Source organism: Mytilus californianus, unplaced genomic scaffold (assembly GCF_021869535.1).
Source record: "Mytilus californianus isolate M0D057914Y unplaced genomic scaffold, xbMytCali1.0.p SCAF_8, whole genome shotgun sequence".
NCBI lineage: Eukaryota > Metazoa > Mollusca > Bivalvia > Mytilida > Mytilidae > Mytilus > Mytilus californianus.
In genome coordinates this window covers 13,254,966-13,277,664 of record NW_026262734.1, presented here as the reverse complement: position 1 = coordinate 13,277,664, position 22,699 = coordinate 13,254,966, and positions in this window count along the sequence as shown.

Sequence of the window (22,699 nt, the reverse complement as noted above, 5' to 3'; positions counted from 1 at the left end):
ATGTTTGTGTTTATTGATACTACATGTATATATATATATTAAAAAATTTTGGAAAAAAATTACTAACAGGAACGTATCTTTATTATAAAATTTCAATTCTATTTTTGTTTGTTTGTTTTAATAGTTTAACCTTATAACATCTACATATTTGTACTATGGTACGGTTTTGAAAATTGTATTCACTGTGTTGCCCAACTATCCTACACGTCTTGATTCATTCACATTATAGATCACATTTCAAACGCACACTATCAGTTTGCGTTCTCAAAAATTCCAATAATACTAATTTCACTCGTGAATGCGCATTTTCGTTTTTCTTTAATATCTGGTTATAATTAATATCCAATTTAAGACCACCAAATAAATGCAAAAATACATTATAATCAATAAAAAGTACTTACATTTTCCTGGCCTAATGTTTTATGATTCATTTAGATTTTCCTAGTCCTGTTTAATATAAAGAACTACTAACTAATACTATATATATTTTGAAGCTTTTAGTCATGTTTTATAGTATATTTATATAATGAAGATTTATGAATCAAGTACTATTATCATGATTATGTTGTTGGCAATATACAGTATAGTCCTATTTATAAATATATATGCTTTAATTTTTATAAAGAATTCTCAGAGGCGATGTTACTACATAAAGGCTCTCAGGAGCTTGAATTGTTCACCTAGTTTTAATTTACCTACTGTGACCAGATGCCTTAGCCTTACTTATCATAACCAGCCAAATTTCATAGACACCATCCAGCATATCCATTCTCAGTTCTTCATGCCAAATCATTTTAAATGTGTCATTTAATATATTGAATTTGAATTGGTTGTAATCAAACAAGCTTATTAAGGCCATCACACAATTATTCTGATTTAACAGGCTATTATTTCAACTTGGAATTATTTTTAATTATGGAATTTGCATAATTTCTTGTGCTTGAAATTTTTAATAAATTCCATGTTCATTCTGTATTATAATGTTTTAAGTGGTACATAACACTTTCCATACAATGTATATGTATAGATAGTGTTGTGAGCGGCACAGTACATTCTATTGAAAATGTGCTATCTTCTATATAATAGAAAGTGTTGTGCACCACACAGAACATTAAAATACAGAATAAACATGGAATTCATTAAAAATTTCAAACACAAAAAATTATTCAAATTCCATAATTAGAAATAATTCCAAGTTGAAATAATAGCCTTTTATTTATTTATTAAATTTCTTGATGACATAAATTCCTGTTCTTAGTGACATGCAAGGTAGCAACTATACATATATATGTGTATACGTTACAGTGCTCAGTGTTAGCATATTTGTTGGTCTGTTGGCCTCATGTCTGACAAAATTTGAGACTTTAGTATCCTTTAATATATCTGGCCAAGTTGTGTCAGGGGAGAAGATTTTTGCCAATGCTTTATATGAATGCTTCATGTTGAATTGAACATTGAGTAGACAGTTCCTTGGCTTTATTTATGACAAAGAACTATGGGAAGACACTTATTTAGCAATGGCTGTCATTTCTATTGTTGGCAAGTGTGTGTGGTAGTTAGTATCAAAAGGTACTTCTAGATGACCATTTTGCCAAAACTTCCTTTATCTACATCAGTCAAGGGTCTAACTTAAATAAGTTATTAGAGAAAAATAACATACATGTCGTTATTGTGGGCTGAAATATCAAAAAACTGTGATAACATATGTATGTTACATGTTTCAAAGGGACAATATACAACCTTTATTTTGTTAAATTTTTCACAAGTTCTATTGATATTATAATTTTCTTTATGTATACTAAACTTTGCAAAGATATAACAGTTCATAGTTTACCAATCATACATAGTACACGGTAACACCTATGTTATTACAGAAAATATATTCCTGCAATAACCAAAGGGTGTTATTACAGCTTCTCTACATCTCTTTAAAGCCTTTGCTCTGACATCTATCACAATGTATTTCAATTCATTGTAAGAAATGATGATCAGAGCTTGTAATGAGGCACTGTGCAAGATTCCAAGTAATTCCCAAGTGTCTCATTTACTCTCATATAATAAGTTACATGCCTGTAATAACTAAAGCCTTGTTATTACAGCTTAGTTTTCCCTTAAAGGCCTATGTCTCATTGATTTACCATGGTTGATCAAAATTGTATTAATGGAATTAGAAAATTAGTTATCAAGGTAATATATTAAGCTACTGCGCAAAGTTTCAAGAATTCCCAAGTGCCCACTAAAGATAAAATATTTATGATATATTCAACTGATAACCACCATATGCTACTACAGATTAAGGAAAAAACAGTAGACAACTCATGAAGTGTCTGTAATAACGCATGCATGTTATTTTTCTCTGATAACTTGTTTAAGTTACACCCCTGACTGTACATTGTGATCTATGCTCAAAAACTTTGAAACAAATGTTTATTAAATACAATTTTCATCTCTATGAGAGTATTGTTCTCTTGCTGCGTCTTGCAGTTGATGAAAAGCTTATAAAGCATGTAAAGTATTGCTATTTATTGTCACTGAAACATAAAGCAAGTTATTGTTGAGCCTTGAGGTGATTTTTGAGTAAAATGTAATGGTACGAAGACGTTAAGCTACTGTCATTGACCATGTTGACGATCTAAAGTCACTAAAAAATTTGTAACGGTAACCAAAAAAACTGTGTCTCTTCTGTGATTGCTACATTTTGTACATGTATAATGTTACAGTAAGCTACTTGTATACATGCTATAAATGTAAATTAAGATAAAAATCATTATTCTAATTCAGTATTTATTCATAAATATATAGATTATAAAAAGAGATTCATGTATACATGGTATATGAGACAATAAAACTGTGAACTGAAAGTTTATTTTTAAATTTTGTTTACCAAAGGAAAATCTGTTAATAAAATTGAGAATGGAAACGGGGAATGGATATGACCACAGAGGTTTAACCCTGAACAGTTGGGGGAAAAATGGACACAATATTCAAGCTTGATACAGGTCTGAATTTGGATTGTAATTAAATATTTGACACATTATAGGTTTCTGACACAGAATAAATGAAGTCAAAGAACTTGAAATTGGTTATTGGATTGGAATTTATATTCAAATGAAGATTTCTTGCTTTTGTGCAATACACTGTGCTGTTGCACAATACTGTTTTCAGACTATATACAAAGCATTAGCAAAATAAATTGTGACCCCAAATTTTTCTTTGGAAAATTGACAATTACCCCCAAAATGAATCCCAATCTTCTACTTCTGGTATTGAAGTTGTTGGTTTCGTTCTTCAAAATAATTTGCGAGAACAACATTTCATTATGATTGTCTATTTTAAATTATCGTCCTTCCCTACACCTATATCACCCTGCTCAGTCGCTCCGTAATTCTCGTATCACGGCTTTGAGACGAGACCAGGCATTATCAGCGACGTCACAATGTCTGAGGAAAAGTTATCAGCGACGTCACAATGTGAGAGGAGACATTATCAAGCTTGCTTTTGTCAAGCGAAAACTGTCTTAGGGAGGGGAAAAAGACCAGTAATAGAACGATAAACAAAGAATCGGGTTTTCTTCGTATAGATATCGTAAAATATCAGCCGCTTGACACAATGTGAAGCTTTTTAGCTTTTTAGCTCGTTCACTGCGCTCACTCGACAAAAAAGTTCACATTGTGGCTCGCGGCTGATATTTTATGATATAAATGTGTAGAAAACCCAATAATCTATACATACGTAGACACTCCAGATTATTATTGAATTTTTATATTTTTACAACACAATGTGTAATCAATTCTGTTAATGTTTAATGCATTTAATGGCATAAAAAAGATTTTTATTTATATTTCAGGGATAATGTATTTATGGCCATCAGAAATAAAAATGCATGAAATGTCAATTTTATTTTTATTCTGCTAAAGGGAAAAATAGGGTCAGCAGATCCATAAATCAACAAATTAAAAAACCCTGGCCTGACAAAAAATGTGTTAGTATATAAGAGGTCCCAATGGAGCTAGTGTGTTACTCGCAAAAACAAAATACAAAACCGTCTTATAAGTTGCATGCCACAGATCTAGAGTTACACTTCACATGGACCTGACCTAATCACAAACTAATACATGTTAACTTGGCAAAATTTTTAAAGTCTATAGACCATGAATAAGGGGTCGGAGCCAAATAATCTCAATGGAAATGAGATATGCCAATGCTTATACAACTGCATACCAAATATCATTGACCTACCACTAGTGGTTCCCCATAAATTGACCTAATCACAAACTAATACATGTAAACTATGAAAAGTTTCAAAGTCAATAGACCTTGACAGAGGGGGCGGGGCCAAATAATCTTCATGGTAATGAGATGTGCCAATGCTAATACAACTGCATACCAAATATCATTGACCTACCACTAGTGATTCACCATGAACTAGACCTAGTCACAAACTAATACATTGTTGACGCCGCCGCCGCCGGAAACAGTATACCTATGTCTCGCTTTTTGACTCCGTCAAGACGAGACAAAAACAAAACAAAAAGAATTGAAATTTAATCAACATACATTCCTGTTAATGAATCATTTCCAAAATTTTTAAAATATAATATCAATAAAAATAAACATTTACTGATGGACATTATATATATTAAATCAATCCTTTCTTCAACTCTATATATTTCCATTATATGAATATATTGCTATACAAAATATAAGCAGATACTTATAAAACCATACTAAAGCGAAATTAAATAATTATAACGTATAAATATAGTAATTAAATGATTATTGTAAAATATTTTGATACGTTTTTTTGTGAGATGCAAGGATTTAAAATCGTTGTGAAGTATTTTTTTCATTCACTAAAATTTATATTTAACTAACTTGTGTGTACACATCCCTGATAATTGGTGCTCATAAGTTGAATAAAATTTTCATAATGTATTCACTGTTCAGACATGTTGGACATAATCATGATAATATAACATTATACATTATATTCTATTACTGACGAATTAAGTCTTTTTTTTATACATAATAATGTTAATGAATATTTTTTTGGTCTGTTAGTGTATCTTAATGAAATTAAATATTTTGACAGAAATATCGTTTTGTTTAATTATAATTATGCTTTCCGACCTAAGATAAATATTTATAACAGAAATAATCGTTTAGTTAATTTTCTTCAAGCTTGCTTTTACATAATCATGATAATGTCACGTGGTAACCGTTTAGAAATAATCAGTTTATTCTGAGACATAATATATTAGTATACTATTCCCAGGTTTATTGTCACAATGCTCAATACACAATAGTACGGAGCCCCTTAAGTGCCAAAGATGAAATTTAAATTATTTGTGCACGCAACTTTAAATCTTGTGCGCGCGACTTTAAATCTATGCGCACAACTTTAAATCTTGAGCGCACAACTTTCAAACTTGTGCACAAAACTTTAAATTTTTCATGGTTCAATTGCACCAGACTGAGTTATATTTGAAGAAGCAATGTTTGGTTAGGTAAAACCGGATATTATGGATATCTTTTTAGTACCGGTCATGTGAGAATGAAGCTGTGTTATGTGCTTTGGAAAACTTTGAAGAGGTCGACAAAATAAACCTTGCAAATTTTCTAGATAGCCACTCTTTATATAAATTTTTTATTGATCTTTTTGGTGTTCAAACTACAGAGCATACATACATTTTTACAAGACATAAGTGAATGACATGACATTTATGGCATTGTTATAATTGTTATTATGCGAATACGAAATAGTAAAAATTTACAAGTTTACGATGTGAATACTGTACACAGTATACATCTTAAGAATACTATTACATATACAATCATATTTAAAAAAAAAATTAAATAACTTCCATAAATCCCATTTAAATCATTATGACATGTGTGTAGTGATGTCATAGATTTTAACGAACGTAATCAATGCATCACTGGCAATGACTGGTAAATTATTAAGTCAGGGATTTCGTTACCATAAATTACGTAAAACTTTTACTAAATTCTTTCATAGATACAAAGATTTGATTAGTAAATTTGGCTGTACCTGTAGAAAACTGATTAAAAACGGTATTTCACAACCTAAATTTTACGGTAATATTGTACTTAAAGCGCGGAAATCACTATGTGGTCCGTGTAAACTCATCGAACCTTTAAACAAACTTATTAGTAAAGGTTATCTTACCAATGTTGTAATTAGATCTTTGAATATAGTTTACATTGGCACTAATATCGATTTTGTCATCAGCAAACTAAAACATAACTAAATTTGTATTCTTTTCAAAGGGGATGTATAAAGACACACCCACGTTCATTTTGATCTATAAAGAGGTTAAAATCCTAACTATCCTACTGCCTGTCGATACATTTATTTTTGGCATTGCACAAGTCATGTCTTCTTTGACTGTACATGACATTAAAATACTAAATCCCTGGGATGTGTTTTAGTTGATTTTAGTCTCTGATGCATGATTTTTTTTATTATTATTTGTTTTTGGCTTTTAACTAGTTGTCAGTAACTGCGAGTACTCTCAAATCGTACTTTCTTGTTTATTTGACCTGTTGATACTAATTGTAATGCTATTTTGTTATTTAATGTTATTCAGGGTTATATCTGGTCTATATACCAGCTTTGATAAGTGTTTGGTATTATTAATTACTATAAATTTTCACTTCGTACTATGAACATCAAAACTATTTGTTTTGTAAAAATATTTCATTTCTCTATTTGAACTGTTATTTTTGTTCGAGCATATTGTTTTTCTTAAATTGTTTAACATTTCATAGCGGTATAACATGTTACTTTTATTATTCTTCCCTTAGTTTATTTATTTTGTATTTACATTGTATCATAGATCAAATTATTTGTTCAGTGTATGTTCACTGGTGTTAATATGTCCTTTGATTGAGTTAAGCCATTTCTGTTGATATTTTATAGTGTGTCTTTCTATGTTATGATGTTACACTATTGTTTCAGAAAAAGGGTGAAGGTTTGGTACCATTAAAACGTTTAAACCCGCTGCAATTGTTTGCACCTGTCCTAAGTCAGGAATCTGATGTTCAGTAGTTGTCGTTTGTTGATGTGGTTCATAAGTGTTTCTCGTTTTTTATATAGATTAGACCGTTGGTTTTCCCATTTGAATGGTTTTACATTAGTAATTTTTGGGGCCCTTTATAGCTTGCTGTTCGGTGTGAGCCAAGGCTCCCTGTTGAAGACCGTACTTTGACCTATAATGGTTAATTACTTTTATAAATTTTGACTTGGATGGAGAGTTGTCTCATTGGCACTCATACCACATCTTCTTATATCTATATATGCCATGCAGTACTTGAGAAAATACATCAAAGAAATATACCAGGCCAAATTAAAATTGTTTTTATGCTTTTGTACAGTGTCTGACTTAATGTTGAAAGACTAGGTAGATACTTCCATTCAGTTTGGTTCACAAGATGGTCTGGGGTCATGTGGGAGACTTTTGGAAGTAACAAAGAGTTACGAAAATTATCCCTCATTTAGAACAGAATTTAACAGTTTCTTAAATCGATGATATTTTGGGTAATGGACATCATTTAATTACCAAATTGAAGTTTTGATAGATACATGTTTGTCTGCATATCAAAAAGTATTTTTAATTTTTGGAATTTATGTTGATCATAATTGACTCTTTTTATTCATAGCCTAGTTAACTTTTTCCAGAAACATGTAGAACCATTACATTTTTTAATGTGTAGAGCATCATTAAAAAAAAAAAATACCCTCAACTTTTAATATTTTGCACACAAATTTCCCAAATGTCTATACTGATGCAAATATTTGATTTATTATCATGTGTAGGTCTGTCGTCGTCTGTTCACAATAATTGTTTGGGTAATAAGAAACAATGAATATGGTGTATAAATTCATGACACGAAATTTCTACATACACTTGACAAAGATCAAAGCAACGGAACAGCAGTTTTATTGCTATTCTTCATCTCAAAGTCACAGTGATACTTTAAACAATCTCACTGCAATGCAAGTTCAAGACGGAATTCTTGGCTGTATGTCTATAACGATACGGGACTATGTGAGGCTTTTTGATTCCATGATTACCAGGACATTTTGAGGCTGATTATTTTATCACAATGTGTTATTTTTAATGATTAATTGGTTGCGTTATTTCATTCACTTTCAGGTGAGGTAATTTTATTACTAAAGGAAATGGTTTAATGACAACCGAAGATAACATTTCATTTTTATGGGATTACCAATTACAAAGCACAACAATGAGTGATTACTGATTCCTCCATTTAAATGTTCAGTTATAGTCATGATTCTTCAAGACATCTACACAAATATGTCCTTTTCATGATAATTGATTTTTAAGCCCTGTCAATATATATATAGCACCTTGGTAAGATGAGCTTCAAATGTTTGTAAAATGCTGGGATGAAAAAGGCCCTGTAATGCCCCTTGTCCTTTGAAGTTGCAGTGGATTGATTTACAAAATGTACTTGATGCCTAGGAAAGGGTTACCAGGACCAAATGCAGATCAGAGTTTGCTATTGGTTTTTTCACTTCAATTCTGGAAATAGGGGCACCAAAAAGGGTCGAAAGTCAACATTGTTAAAAGCAGGTTCTAAGATTTACTTATCGGATCGAAGTTAGGGGAACGTACATGTCAATCCTATTTAAGACATCCCCTTTCTGCCACCTGATAAAGTGCTGGTTAGCTATGTGAGCTGAGAAGGATGCGCTGTATTCCGACAGTCCACAAGTCAGACTTCCCCATTTGTCAGACAGTCTACTTTTCCGACACCTCCTTTAGTCGACAGTCCAAAAGTTGGCTCATTAACCCCTTTTTCCAGAAATGTTTTGACTACAGGTACAAAAATTGTGTCTATTTCATTTTTATCTTTAAATGAAAATGAAAAAGAAGGAGTATGTAGTAATGTCAAAGAGACAACATGCATCCCGTAAGAAACTAGACATCTGGAGTTCACACTTGATCTCCAATAAAGTTGGAAACCAATTTATAACCATATGATGAACCTTAAAATATCTCCATCAAAATAACCAAGTGGATAGATTGGCGGACACAACACTTTATCTTCAAATATGTCGAGCAATTACAACATATATAGAGACAATCACAAATTTCTGACTTTGGACAGACGCAAATTATTTTCAGAAGATTGAATAGTTTTGTTCAAGGGTTAAATTTCATGTGAAAACAAAACACACACACACACACACACACACACAAAGAAACAGTAGAAATTAACCGGAAATGTACTGGTATTAAATTCCTCCAAAAGTACTTAATCATCAATTGACAGTATCAAAGGACAAGCAAACCAAATATTAACGATGAATGCTCGAAGTTCAGGACGCAAATACTGATGAAGTACTGCAAATTTAGAAATTGTTGCAATGATTTTATTAATGCGAATAATTCAACAGGATGTTCGTTGCATTAATAACAAGAGGCTCTCAAGAGCCTGAATCACTCACCTGTATTTCAGAGGAGAAGATTTTTAAATGTTAGCAAACTTGATGAACAAATTGTGTAAAATTGTCTTTAAAGGGCAATAACTCCTTAAGAGGTCAATTGACAATTTTGGTCAGATTAACTTTTTTGTAGATCTTACTTTACTGAACATTATTGCAGCTTACAGTTTATAATTATCTATAATAATATTCAAGATAATAACAAAAAACTGCAAAATTTTGTTAAAACTACCAATTTGGTGGCAGAAACCCACCAATGGGTTGTTCGATTCGTCTGATAATTTCAGGGCCGACAGATCTTGACCAATTGAACAATTTTACCCCTGTCATATTTGCTCTAAAAGCTTTAGTTTTTAAGATATAAGCCAAAAACTGCATTTGACCCTTATGTTCTATTTTTAGCCATGGCAGCCATGTTTGTCAAGGATCAAAACTTCGGATACATATTAAAAACAAGATACCCTAAGGAACATTTAGTAAAAGTTTGAAGGTTATTGGCATAGTAGTTTCAGAGGAGAAGATTTTTAAATGTTAGCAAACTTGATGAACAAATTGTGTGAAATTGTCTTTAAAGGGCAATAACTCCTTAAGGGGTCAATTGACAATTATGGTCTGATTAACTTTTTTGTAGATCTTACTTTGCTGAACATTATTGCTGTTTACAGTTTATATCTATCTATAATAATATTCAAGATAACTAAAAACTGCAAAATTTCCTTAAAACTACCAATTTAGTGGCAGCAACCCAACAACTGGTTGTTCGATTCGTCTGAAAATTTCAGGGCTGATAGATCTTGACCAATTGAACAATTTTACCACCATGTCAGATTTGCTCTAAAAGCTTTAGTTTTTAAGATATAAGGCCAATTAAAATTAATTGATAGATTTTCATCCCCGCCCGCCCCTCTGAAATCGTTCCGCCCCAATTTTTTTTATTTTGAAAAATTTACGATTTCCGGATTTTGTTCATTTTCGTTACCGGTAACTGATGATAATTTCGTTTCATTAATAACTTCCTGTTTCAAATTTTGGTTTTTGCATTTCTTTTTATGTTTGATTCGTTATACATGTATATACATGATAGAACCTTATTATTACACTTGCATATATGAAGAACACGTCACAAGAGCGTTTCATATCTAATAAAAAATAAAAAATAAAATCCTCCCACCCGCCCCATTTTTTTCAAAAATTTGGATGAAAATCTACTAATTAAATTTACTTGGCCTAAGCCAAAAACTGCATTTGACCCCTATGTTCTATTTTTTGCCATGGTGGCCATGTTTGTCGATGGATCAAAACTTCGGATACAATTTATAAACTAGATACCCTAAGGAACATTTATTTAAAGTTTGAAGGTATTTGGCCTAGTAGTTTCAGAGGAGAAGATTTTTGAAATAGTTTACGACGACAGACGACGATGACAGATGACGACGGACGCCAAGTGATGGCATAAGCTCACATAAGGGCCCCGGTGAGCTAAAAACTAGTATTTTGATTTTATCAGTAACCATTTTATTTAACATTTACTGAAATCGCAATACAAATATAAAACGCAAATTTTGATTCGCAAAAAAAAATGCACACATTGATCTCTGAATATCAGTACTTATCTAGCCAACATAACAATTGTATCAGTTGCAAAACTTTTATATTTATTTCGTATTTCTGCATCATAGATGATGATATTCTCTTACTGGCCTTCTTCATACAATAACCCATATATATGACAGGACATAATAGAGAATGTCACACATCTTATGTTTATTATTTATTCTTACGTATACATATACATGATATATTACATGTAATATAAATATAAAGGACTTTTATCTCGACCAAAGCGTTGTTATATGGACCTGCTAAATCAAAATATCAACCTCAGATTACGTTCTTTGTCGACATAGCTTCAACAGGTCCATATAACAACGAATTGACCTCGTCAAACGTCCATAATTGATAAGTAATTGATGGCATTAATATTCAGGTCGAGGTCGAAGGCTTTTGATCATTATAAAATATTTTGATTAAATCAGTTTCAATAAATTTATATTTTACAACATCAAAGGAAAAAGTAAAAGAAGTGATGCTAAATGCAAAATATAACTGCCATGTCATTGCTGGTTCTAGAGAGGATTTTGATAGCGTTTTTTCCCAATTAGAGTTTATTTTAATCTTTGGACTTCCACTGCTTGCATCCCAGATCTTCATATCCTACTTGTGCTTCATTCAAGATATGACTGCATTATCATTGTTGGTTCTAAAGAATATTTTTAAAGCTTTTGTACATTGATGACTATTCTAAGCCTTGTCCTCATAAATGCTGGTACCCACAGATCACTGGGCATTGATTTATATAAATTTGAATCTGTATGTCCTATTCATGCTTCATGCAAAACATGACTGCCTCATCGTTGCTGGTTCGTGTAATATTTTTCATTGTTCAAAGTTGAATATTTTCATATCTTTTTGATGTTTCATGCAAAATATGACTGCTTCTACTAACACCTCAAATATTCAAAATAGCTTCAATGCCAGAAAATGCAGTATATGTATATATATCCTTATGAATTATTCCCAAAATAATATACGTAAAAATCAGGTCCACCCTTTTTGATTGATTAGCAAATGCAAGCATGTTTATAGACATATATGACTGACAGTTCTGTGGACAGTTTAAAAAGTCGTACGTTCAAGTTTACAAAACAGTCAGGGATATCCATAACTCTATAGGGTTATTACAGATACTTTCATGAGTTGTCTACTCTTTAATCCTTAAATTTTCTAAATCTCTAATAACATATATATGTTTGTTATTTGTAAAATAAATCATAAATATTTTTTTTAGTGGGCTCTAGGGTACTCTTGAAACTTTGCGCAGAACTAAATGCATAGCCTTGATTACTAATTTTTGAATTATATTTAATAAATTTTTCATTAACCATAGTAAATCAATGAGACAAGGCTTTTAATGAATAAACTTAGCTGTAATAACAAGGCTTATAGTTATTAAACATGTTAAAGGCATGTAACTTATAATATGAGACACTTGGGAATTACTGGGAAGTTTGCGCAGAACCTCATTACATGCTCTGATCATTATTCCTTACAATAAATTAAAAGACATTGTAATTAACCATGATGTACATGTCTGAGCAAATGCTTTGGAGTGATGTAGAGAAGCTATTTCATGCCATGTTTGGTTTTATTCCATTTAGTGGTTCTCTAAAAGAAGACATTTGTATGTATTGTCCATTGGGTCCTATGTCAAACGAAGTCCCCCACTGGCGGCTGTCTTGGATGATGGATCGGCTACAAAGTAACAACACTTGGTCAGCACCTCATAAGGAACATTCATGCCATGTTTGGTTTCATTCCATTCAGTGGTTCTCTAAAAGAAGACATTTGTATGTATTGTCCATTGGGTCCTATGTCAAACGAAGTCCCCCACTGGCGGCTGTCTTGGATGATGGATCGGCTACAAAGTAACAACACTTGGTCAGCACCTCATAAGGAACATTCATGCCATGTTTGGTTTCATTCCATTCAGTGGTTCTCTAAAAGAAGACATTTGTATGTATTGTCCATCATGTCCGTAGGGTCCTATGTTGAACAAAGTCACCAGCTGGCGGCCATCTTGTATGATGGATCGGCTACAAAGTAACAACACTTGGTAAGCACCTCATAAGGAACATTCATGCCATGTTTGGTTTCATTCCATTCAGTGATTCTCTAGAAGAAGTTCAAAATGTAAGAAGTTAACAACGACCATGACGGACGCCGGACGCCAAGTGATGAGAAAAGCTCACTTGGCCCTTTGGGCCAGGTGAGCTAAAAATGATTACAAAGTGTGACAAACACGGTAAAAAATCAAGTCCTTGCAAATCTATTTTTTACCATCCTACTATCATGACTATAATCAATAGACATTCAAGTTTACAAAACTTCCAGAGGTTAATGCACAAAAAAAAAAAATATATCAAAGAAATTTTTTTATTTGTTAAATTAAAGGTAATCATGGTAATAGCTATATACATGATATAGTTGAATCATTTTTTTTCTCTTACACTGAGGGATTTTTTTTTTAAATATATCATGTATATATATGTAAATTTCACCAGTTTTCAGTGTATTCTTTCATATCTAATAACAAAAGTTTGTATATCTCATTGCAAAAGCTTAAACTTTATATAAAAATTATAAGAAATCAAACAAATATGATCTCATTCATGTCATTACATCCTCTGAAAATTTCACACCAATTGCTTCAGTCAACATGGTCAATTTTAAGCTTTCTTCTTTTAAAAAATACATATATGTTTTTGATCCTTTTGATACACTCCTGACATATTTTTTCAGTAACTTTAAGACTGTTTTTTAATGGAATGTATAGAAAATCAGTAGTGATATCTATTTTAAATGTACAATCTCACAAAAAAAGTAACCTATTAGACACCTGATTACACTTTTTTTTAATTTCTGAACGAAAAGCTAACTTTTAAGGTATAAAACCACTAATTCATAGCCCATTGCTTTCTATGTTAAATTCTGCAATTTCAAGCATAAATGGCTACTTTGTCTTAAGTTCAAATAAAGTGGCAGTTATTTCATGTCAAAACTGTACCTTATGCTGACTTGTGCTGAAAACATCAACATACCTTTAATTGCATATTAGAGTGTACTGGTTCCCGGAAGTTTGATAGTACAAAAACAGGAACTTCTGATCTGAACAACAGGCCAAATGAGCCCTCCTATTAAAATTTCATATACTTCTTTATTATTCAAATAAAACTTTCAACAAGGGTTCTACAGTGATCCCAAGTCCCCAAGCTTTCATTTGATACTAAAACTACCCAAATATTCCCACTATTGACAAAGATACAGCTATGCGTAGGAACTATTTTGTTTAAAATATGTACTACTTTCTTGTATGTTCTTTCTGACCGGGCCTGAATTAGTGGTTCTATACCTATAACAGCACCAAACTTGTTATATTGACTTCTGCTTGACTTAATTTCCTTCTATGATCTATTTCTATCATAGAAAAACACATAAAGCTTTGTCAAAACACTATATCACTGAATTCAAGCTCAAATTGGACTGGTAGTAACGTATGCGTTAAACAAAGAAAACTACATATGGATACCAATAGTGACAGATATGACACTTTTTCAATTTTTACCAGTTCTGATTTGTTAATATCTACTCAAATAACAGTGTTTTTACCTATATGTCTTATTTTTATCAGAGATTCTTCCTTGAATATAAATACAGTGGTCCAAACATAAAATATAATTGATAATTTTGTCCCCCCTTTTTTCTACATGTTGGAAAAGGAGAGTGATTTGGTAAAAAAAACATACTTTTATGTATAAACATGGATCAACAAGAGCAATTTATGTATTTCTAAGCTTGACAACTTGCTAAAATGGTTATAAAATGCATTTCAAGAGAGATTTTGGAATTCCTATATAAGTATACACCAATTTTCCTTGAAATAAATAATTCACCAAGAAACACAATAAAACTTGAACACTCACTAGATAATTTGACCAAAAACAATATTTATACTATAAACTAGTCATAATATACAAGTTTCATTGGTTTCAGTGTTAGATAATCCAAAAATTTAAATTTCAGGTAAAATCTTAACTGTGTGCATGCTAAATGACCAAAAAAGGCTAAACTACCTTATTGTAGCAATTTGAGGGCTGTAATTTGACACTAACATAATTGTTAAATAAAAAAAATAATGTAACATGATTTCTGACAACAAATGTGACCAATTTTCACTGTAAAGGGTATGATTTCTAAAAATAGAATTTCACATGCCTGTCAGTAATAGGTATAAAACCACTAATTCATAGCCCATTGCTTTCTATGTTAAATTCTGCAATTTCAAGCATAAATGGCTACTTTGTCTTAAGTTCAAATAAAGTGGCAGTTATTTCATGTCAAAACTGTACCTTATGCTGACTTGTGCTGAAAACATCAACATACCTTTAATTGCATATTAGAGTGTACTGGTTCCCGGAAGTTTGATAGTACAAAAACAGGAACTTCTGATCTGAACAACAGGCCAAATGAGCCCTCCTATTAAAATTTCATATACTTCTTTATTATTCAAATAAAACTTTCAACAAGGGTTCTACAGTGATCCCAAGTCCCCAAGCTTTCATTTGATACTAAAACTACCCAAATATTCCCACTATTGACAAAGATACAGCTATGCGTAGGAACTATTTTGTTTAAAATATGTACTACTTTCTTGTATGTTCTTTCTGACCGGGCCTGAATTAGTGGTTCTATACCTTAACATGTTTAACTTTAATGTGAATAACTGAATTACTCTATAATCATGATAATTCTTAAATAATCTTGGGTAAAAAGTGTCAAGAAAAATCATTTAGCAAGACAGATTGAATTGACTATTCTCTTACTTTCTAATTACATTGTAAAGAAGTTACAATTGTTGTAATAAGAAATCATGTTGAATTTTGTTTTAGATAAGCTGTACATCCATGACATCAGGAACTTGTCCTGACCAGAAATAACTGATACCATTTTTTAACCTAAATCTTACAAGTACAGTCTTTATGTCAAACATATAATTTTGGTGCACATAAAGAACTGGTTTAAATTTTTATTCGCCCGTTTACGGGACGTACAATGTATTATGGTATCGTCCGTCTGTCCGTCCGTCATCAACATGTCGGACATTAACTCAAAAAAGCTTTAACCATTATGCATGAAACTTTGGTGAATTGTTTATATCTATTGACGTGAGCTCCCTTTCATTTGTTATAAATTTCAGATTTACTGTTTCTGAGTTTTTGGGTTTTATTCATTAAAAAAGGGGGGATTTTCCAGTTTTCCGACAATAACTCAAGAATGCTTTCACCAACTTGCAAGAAATTTTGGTGAATTGTTTATATCTATTGACATGAGCTCTCTTTCGATTTTTATAAATTTTAGATTTTACGTTTCCGAGTTAAAGGGTTTTATTCATAAAATAAAATGCTCCGCTGGGCCCAGCTTGATACCACCGCAGAGGTCCAACCCTGAACAGTTGGGGCAAGTATGGACACAACATTCAAGCTTGATACACACTGAATTTGGATTGTGATTGAATATTTGACACAGCATAGGTTTCTGACACAGAATGAATGTGGTCTAAGAACTTATAACTTATTAATTGACCTATTCAAACCATATCATTATTATTTGCTTTTGAGCGTTTTGAGCAATTACCCCCAAACTCAATTCCAGCTTTCCCTTTATGATATGGAACCTTGTAGTACAATTTCAGAAAGATCCATACACTTACACACAAGTTATTGTCATGAAACTAGAAAAATGCTTGTTTTTTGCCCCTTTTTTGGCCTCTAATTCCTTAAATTTTGAGGCAATTACCCCCAAAATTAATCCCAGCATTTCCTTGTGATATGGAACCTTGTAGTACAATTTCATAAAGATCCATACACTTACACACAAGTTATTGTCCTGAAACTAGAAAAATGCTTGATTTTTGCCCCTTTTTGTCCCCTAATTCCTAAAATTTTGAGGCAATTACCCCCAAAATCAATCCCAGCCTTCCTTTTGTAGTATGGTACCTTGCCGTACAATTTCAGAGAGATCCATATACTTGAACACAAGTTATTGTCTGGAAACTAGAAAAATGCTTATTTTTGGCCCCTTTTTGGCCCCTTATTCCTAAACGTTTTAGGCAATTACCCCCAAACTCAATTCAAGCTTTTCTTTGTGATATGGAACCTTGTAGTACAATTTCAGAAAGATCTATACACTTACACACAAGTTATTGTCATGAAACTAGAAAAATGCTTGTTTTTTTTCCCTTTTTTGGCCCCTAATACCCAAAAGTTTGAGGTAATTACCCCCAAAATCAATCCCAGCATTCCCTTTGTGATATGGAACCCTGTGGTACAATGTCAGAGAGATCCATTAACTAACACACAAGTTATGTCTGGAAGTTACAAAAATGCTTATTTTTGGCCCCTAATTCCTTAACTGTTGGTACCATTACCCCCAAACTCAATCCCAACCTTCCTTTTGTGGTATTGAACTTTATGGTAAAATTTCATAAAGATCCATTCACTTAAACTAAAGTTAGAGTGCGAAAACCAATGTGTCTTCGGACGACGACGACGCCAACTTCATACCAATATACGACCACAAAATTTTTTTGCGGTTGTATAAAAAGGGGGATTTTTCAGTTTTCGGACAATAACTAAAAATGCTTTTAGCAGTTCTCATGAAACTTTGGTGAATTGTTTATATCTGTTGATGTAAGCTCCCTTTAGAATTTTATAAATTTTAAATTTCTAATTTCTGAGTTATGGGGTTTTATTCATTAAAAAAGGGGAGATTTTCCAATTTTTGAACAATAACTCAAAAATGCTTTCAGCAGTTCTCATGAAGCTTTGGTGAATTATTTATAGCTATTGATGCAATCTCCCTATTGATTTTCATAAATTTCAAATATGACATTGAGAAGAAATTGAACTTTATTTGTTTGTAGTCTGACAACAGATTTACTAAGTATTGCGCTACAGCACAGTGTATTGCACAACAGCAAGAAATCTTTAATATGTCAAATATTTAATTACAATCCAAATTCAGACCTGTATCAAGCTTGAATATTGTGTCCATATTTGCCCAAACTGTTCAGGGTTGGACCTCTGCGGGCATATCCAGCTGCGCTCAGCGAAGCAATTTATTTATATTTTTCTTACAAATTTATGAATTTTGCTTTTGGTCTATTTAAAAAAAAAGATGACTTTCCTTTATTAAACCTTGTTCAGTCTCTTGTTTGATACTATATATATGGTGTATTTATGTCAGAGTCCCAAGCTGATCACAAGCTTATACAAGTAAGAAGATGTGGTATGATTGCAAATGATGCAACCATAGGACATGGTACGGCCATCAACAATGAGCAAAATCCATCCTGCATAGTCAGATACTAGAGGCTCCCAAGAGCCTGTGTCGCTCACCTGATTCTACTTTGGTTTTGGAAATCATGTAAAAACAGATTAAAATCATAACAGATACCTTAATAATGATTGAGGCCAAATTTGGTTTAATATTGGTCCTGTAATCTAATCAAAAGCAAAAGACTTTTGTAAAGTTTATAGAAATTACCAATTAATTCATTGAAATTGTAGTAAGTGACTTTACAAGGACAATGACAAATCAGCTACAAAGTAACAACACTTGGTCAGCACCTTAAAAGAAACATTCATACCATGTTTGGTTTCATTCCATTCAGTGGTTCTTCAAAAGAAGACTTTTGTATGTATTTCACAAAGGTTCCTTTGTTAAACTGAGATCCCCACTGGCAGCCATCTTGGATGATTGATTGGCTACAAAGTGACAACTCTTGGCCAGCACCTCATTAGGGACATGCATGCCATGTTAGGTTTCATTCCATTTAGTGGTTCTCTAAAAGAAGACATTTATATGTATTGTCCATAGGGTCCTATGTTAAACGAAGTCCCCCGCTGGCAGCCATCTTGTATTATGGATCAGCTACAAAGTAACAACACTTGGTCAGCACCTCATAAGGAACATTCATGCCATGTTTGGTTTCATTCCATTTAGTGGTTCTCTAGAAGATGTTCAAAATGTAAAAAGTTAACGACAACGACGGACACCAAGTGAAGAGAAAAGCTCACTTGGCCCTTCGTGCCAGCTGAGCTAATACACCTTCATGACCTTATCGCTATTTGTCCCCCATTACTGTACATCACAAAGGTTCTCGTAAAATTTTGACGTCATAATCCAAAATATATGACGCCACGATGGAAAAGTGAATGTTGTATGATGTCAATAGTTCAAGCGGGGCAGATACTCAGGTCAACCGGGACAGATTTCCAAATAGCGATGTCGTATAAAAGGCATGGAAATGGTGCATGTGACATTTTCTGTACTGTGCATCATACATATCTTCATTAAAAAAATCAATATCACATATACAGAAATAATTACTTTCCTATTATTTTTAATTCAAATAATTGATAGAACATTTAGGAAAAAAGTATAATGGCCGAAACGACCAAGGCTGGACTGGTGTATGGATGAATCGACATAAGCATCTGAGAGAAAAAAAACTGTGCTTACCAGGGGCGTAGCTACCCAGAGGCACGGCAGCACGTGCATCCACGTCGTTTTCACACAAAAAAAAAAGAAAAAAAGAAAAAAAAAACAGAGAGAAAGAGGGGGACAAAGTTAACATATACAGGAATTGGTCTTTCTATGTATGCATTTTAAAAACAGCACAAAGAATAAAAGCAAGAGGAATACACATGCAGCGAAATTTTTAATCATGTAAGATATGTATGTGTACCATAAATACAGTACACACAGAGAGTATGTAATCTCATACTCCCTACACTGTGTAAAAACTTGGTGTCACACCAAGAAACTCCAGCAACTCTCTCCAAATCTTGGGAGGAAATTTGGAGAAACTTGGAGTAATTCCTCCCTAAAACTCCTTAATTGTTTATTACCTTGGTGTGGTTTCTCCCAACAACATGATTTTTATTGCTATGATTACCTTTGAAGTGTGCCAGTAGTTGATGACTACAATAAACATTTCTTGTGTTTCCTGTCATTAAATGACAGTCACAAAAATGATGAAAAGTGTGAGATTTGTTAAATTTAATCAGAGACATATTATAATCTGATTTTATTAAAGAATCCTGTACAACTTTATTTATTAAAATTATATTCAGCATTTGTTCTGACAGTGTTGGTTTTTCATACCTAAGAAACATACAAAAACAAACAAAACATCACCTGTAAGTGGAGTATTATTAATAGAAAATAAAGACATATATTTTAATTGAATTTATTCAATCGTTTTTTTCTAAATTTAAATGATAAGAAATAAAGGAAGATTATATAAATATAATATATATATGTAATTTATCTACATTATTTTATTTTATTCATTATTTTTTTTTGTATCATTACTATTATTTTTTAAACCATGTATGTACTAATATCTATATGTTTAAACTGACTATAAATACAACTTATTGTAAATATCAAGTTGCCATTCTTGATTATGAGATTATGAAAGAATGTAAATAATTTTCCAATCTAAAAATACATATTTGTATAAAAATTTTAAAAATAATTTCGTTAACCTTTTTTAGTGCTTTCAGAAATAAAACTAAATAGGAAATGATTGAAATAGGAAGAAGTGAGAGAATAGTTGACCTGTAATTATGTCACTGTCAGACCATGCAGTCGTGCTTTGTTGATTTTTATTACTCTTACCTGCAATCAACAGGTCATAAAACCCTCCCAGATGGGAGTAATTACTTGGTGTTTTTTGGGAGAGAAATCTGTGTTTCACAGTATGACACTGTGTTACACCAGAATCAGTGTTGGGAGTATGAGATTACATCCTCTCTGTGTGTACTGTACATACAACTGGTGTAAACTGTTTATATTACGGGCATTGTTTAGAAAATACCTGCTACATAGTTGTCGGTACCACCACCATAACGTAGACTCGCTTTGAGTGCAAAAAAAAAACATAATCCCTTTAGGGTTAACAAAAAAACTTGCAAATTTTTATTTTCTGCTTCGCCCCATAGCACACATCGTACTAGAACGAAGACTCTTCAACTCGTATCTATCCAGGAATAATGACTGTTACCTTGTGAACTAGTTCAAAATTGACCAAGTATGTAGGTCTTGACAACACGAATAGTTCATTTTCACATCACGTCAACGTATTCTTGACCTGGTGTGCATTTAATATTTGCTACCGGACATTAATAACAATTCAATCAATCAATAGTTTCCGTATACTAGCAGATGAGAAGTTGGAACTGCTGTTATTATAAAAAAAAAGTACATATTTTCCAGTACATGTATTACGTTTTCATCTATTTTACAAAAAAACATCTTGTATATAGATTCGATAATTGGAAGTCGTTTCTATATGGACCGGCTATACGAATGGTTGATTGTTAAAGCATTTAAATAAATTGTTAATTCTAACTCGTTTTACTGGACTATTTGGTTATTCAATTTTATAATGAATTTTCTGTCTGAGTCGGACACTAAACTGCTGATTCTTGTTCGAAAGATACACCAAACTTTTAATACACGTATCTTCACTGTTATCATCTAGATATTTTCATACAACTGGTCGAATGCACACAGTATTTGTTGATTAGCTGGATAAACGCAGATCATGAAAAAGATCATGATCAAAGTACCATTCCCTATGAAAAAGTTCATTAATTTCAACTTCGACAATTCCTAACTGCGTAAAATTAGAAATTCATATCCCTCTGTCTTGTAGAGTTAACCCACAAAATTTTTAAACATCTAAATACATATATGTTAAGCAAAATATTGGAGAATGTGTCCACCAAGTATTTGGTATCCAATGATGTTTATGCTAACAGAAACAACACATATAGTATTGTGTTTATGTTTATTGTTTGTTTTTTATACTTCTTTGCTCAATACATTAATACTAGCATATGGAACAATTAATCTCCGTGATTTTAAAAGCTTTCACGGCGTACAAATACGCAAACGACAATGTTTAGTCTTCATTCGACTCGAAGTTAAACAAATAGTTGACAAAAAAAACACAACAAAAATGTCCAAGTTTTATTACGGTTGTGATTGTTTTGAAACACTATATATGCGGAGCTTACGGGGGGGGGGCTTCGCCCTGGACATACTGGGGGACTTAGGCGGCCCCCAGAACCCTCGCCCTTTAGTTTGTGATTCCACTTCATTTAGAAGGTAGCTATGCCCCTACTTACATTAAATTATGTGGTTATCAATTATTATCAGTGAATATGTCCAGTTTATCTTTGGTCATGTTGCCATTGTTGGTACGTCTGCAGCGTCTGACAGTCACATAATGTACGTCGATGACGGGAAAGAAGTTAAACGTAAGCGTATACACAACGCTAGAGAACTTTGAACTGTGACATGGTCAGGGATACCCGTCATGTTTTGGCTTTTGCGGTTGGTTATTTGCTGCTTCAAACTAGTATATAATATGATTAAAAAAATACTTACATGATGAATAATGAAAGTTTGATGTGATCGAATAAATATCCAAATTACTAAAACACTAATTGTAATTGAAGATAAACAAAAATACACAAAAGTGGATAAGTATAAACACACACAGAAATATTG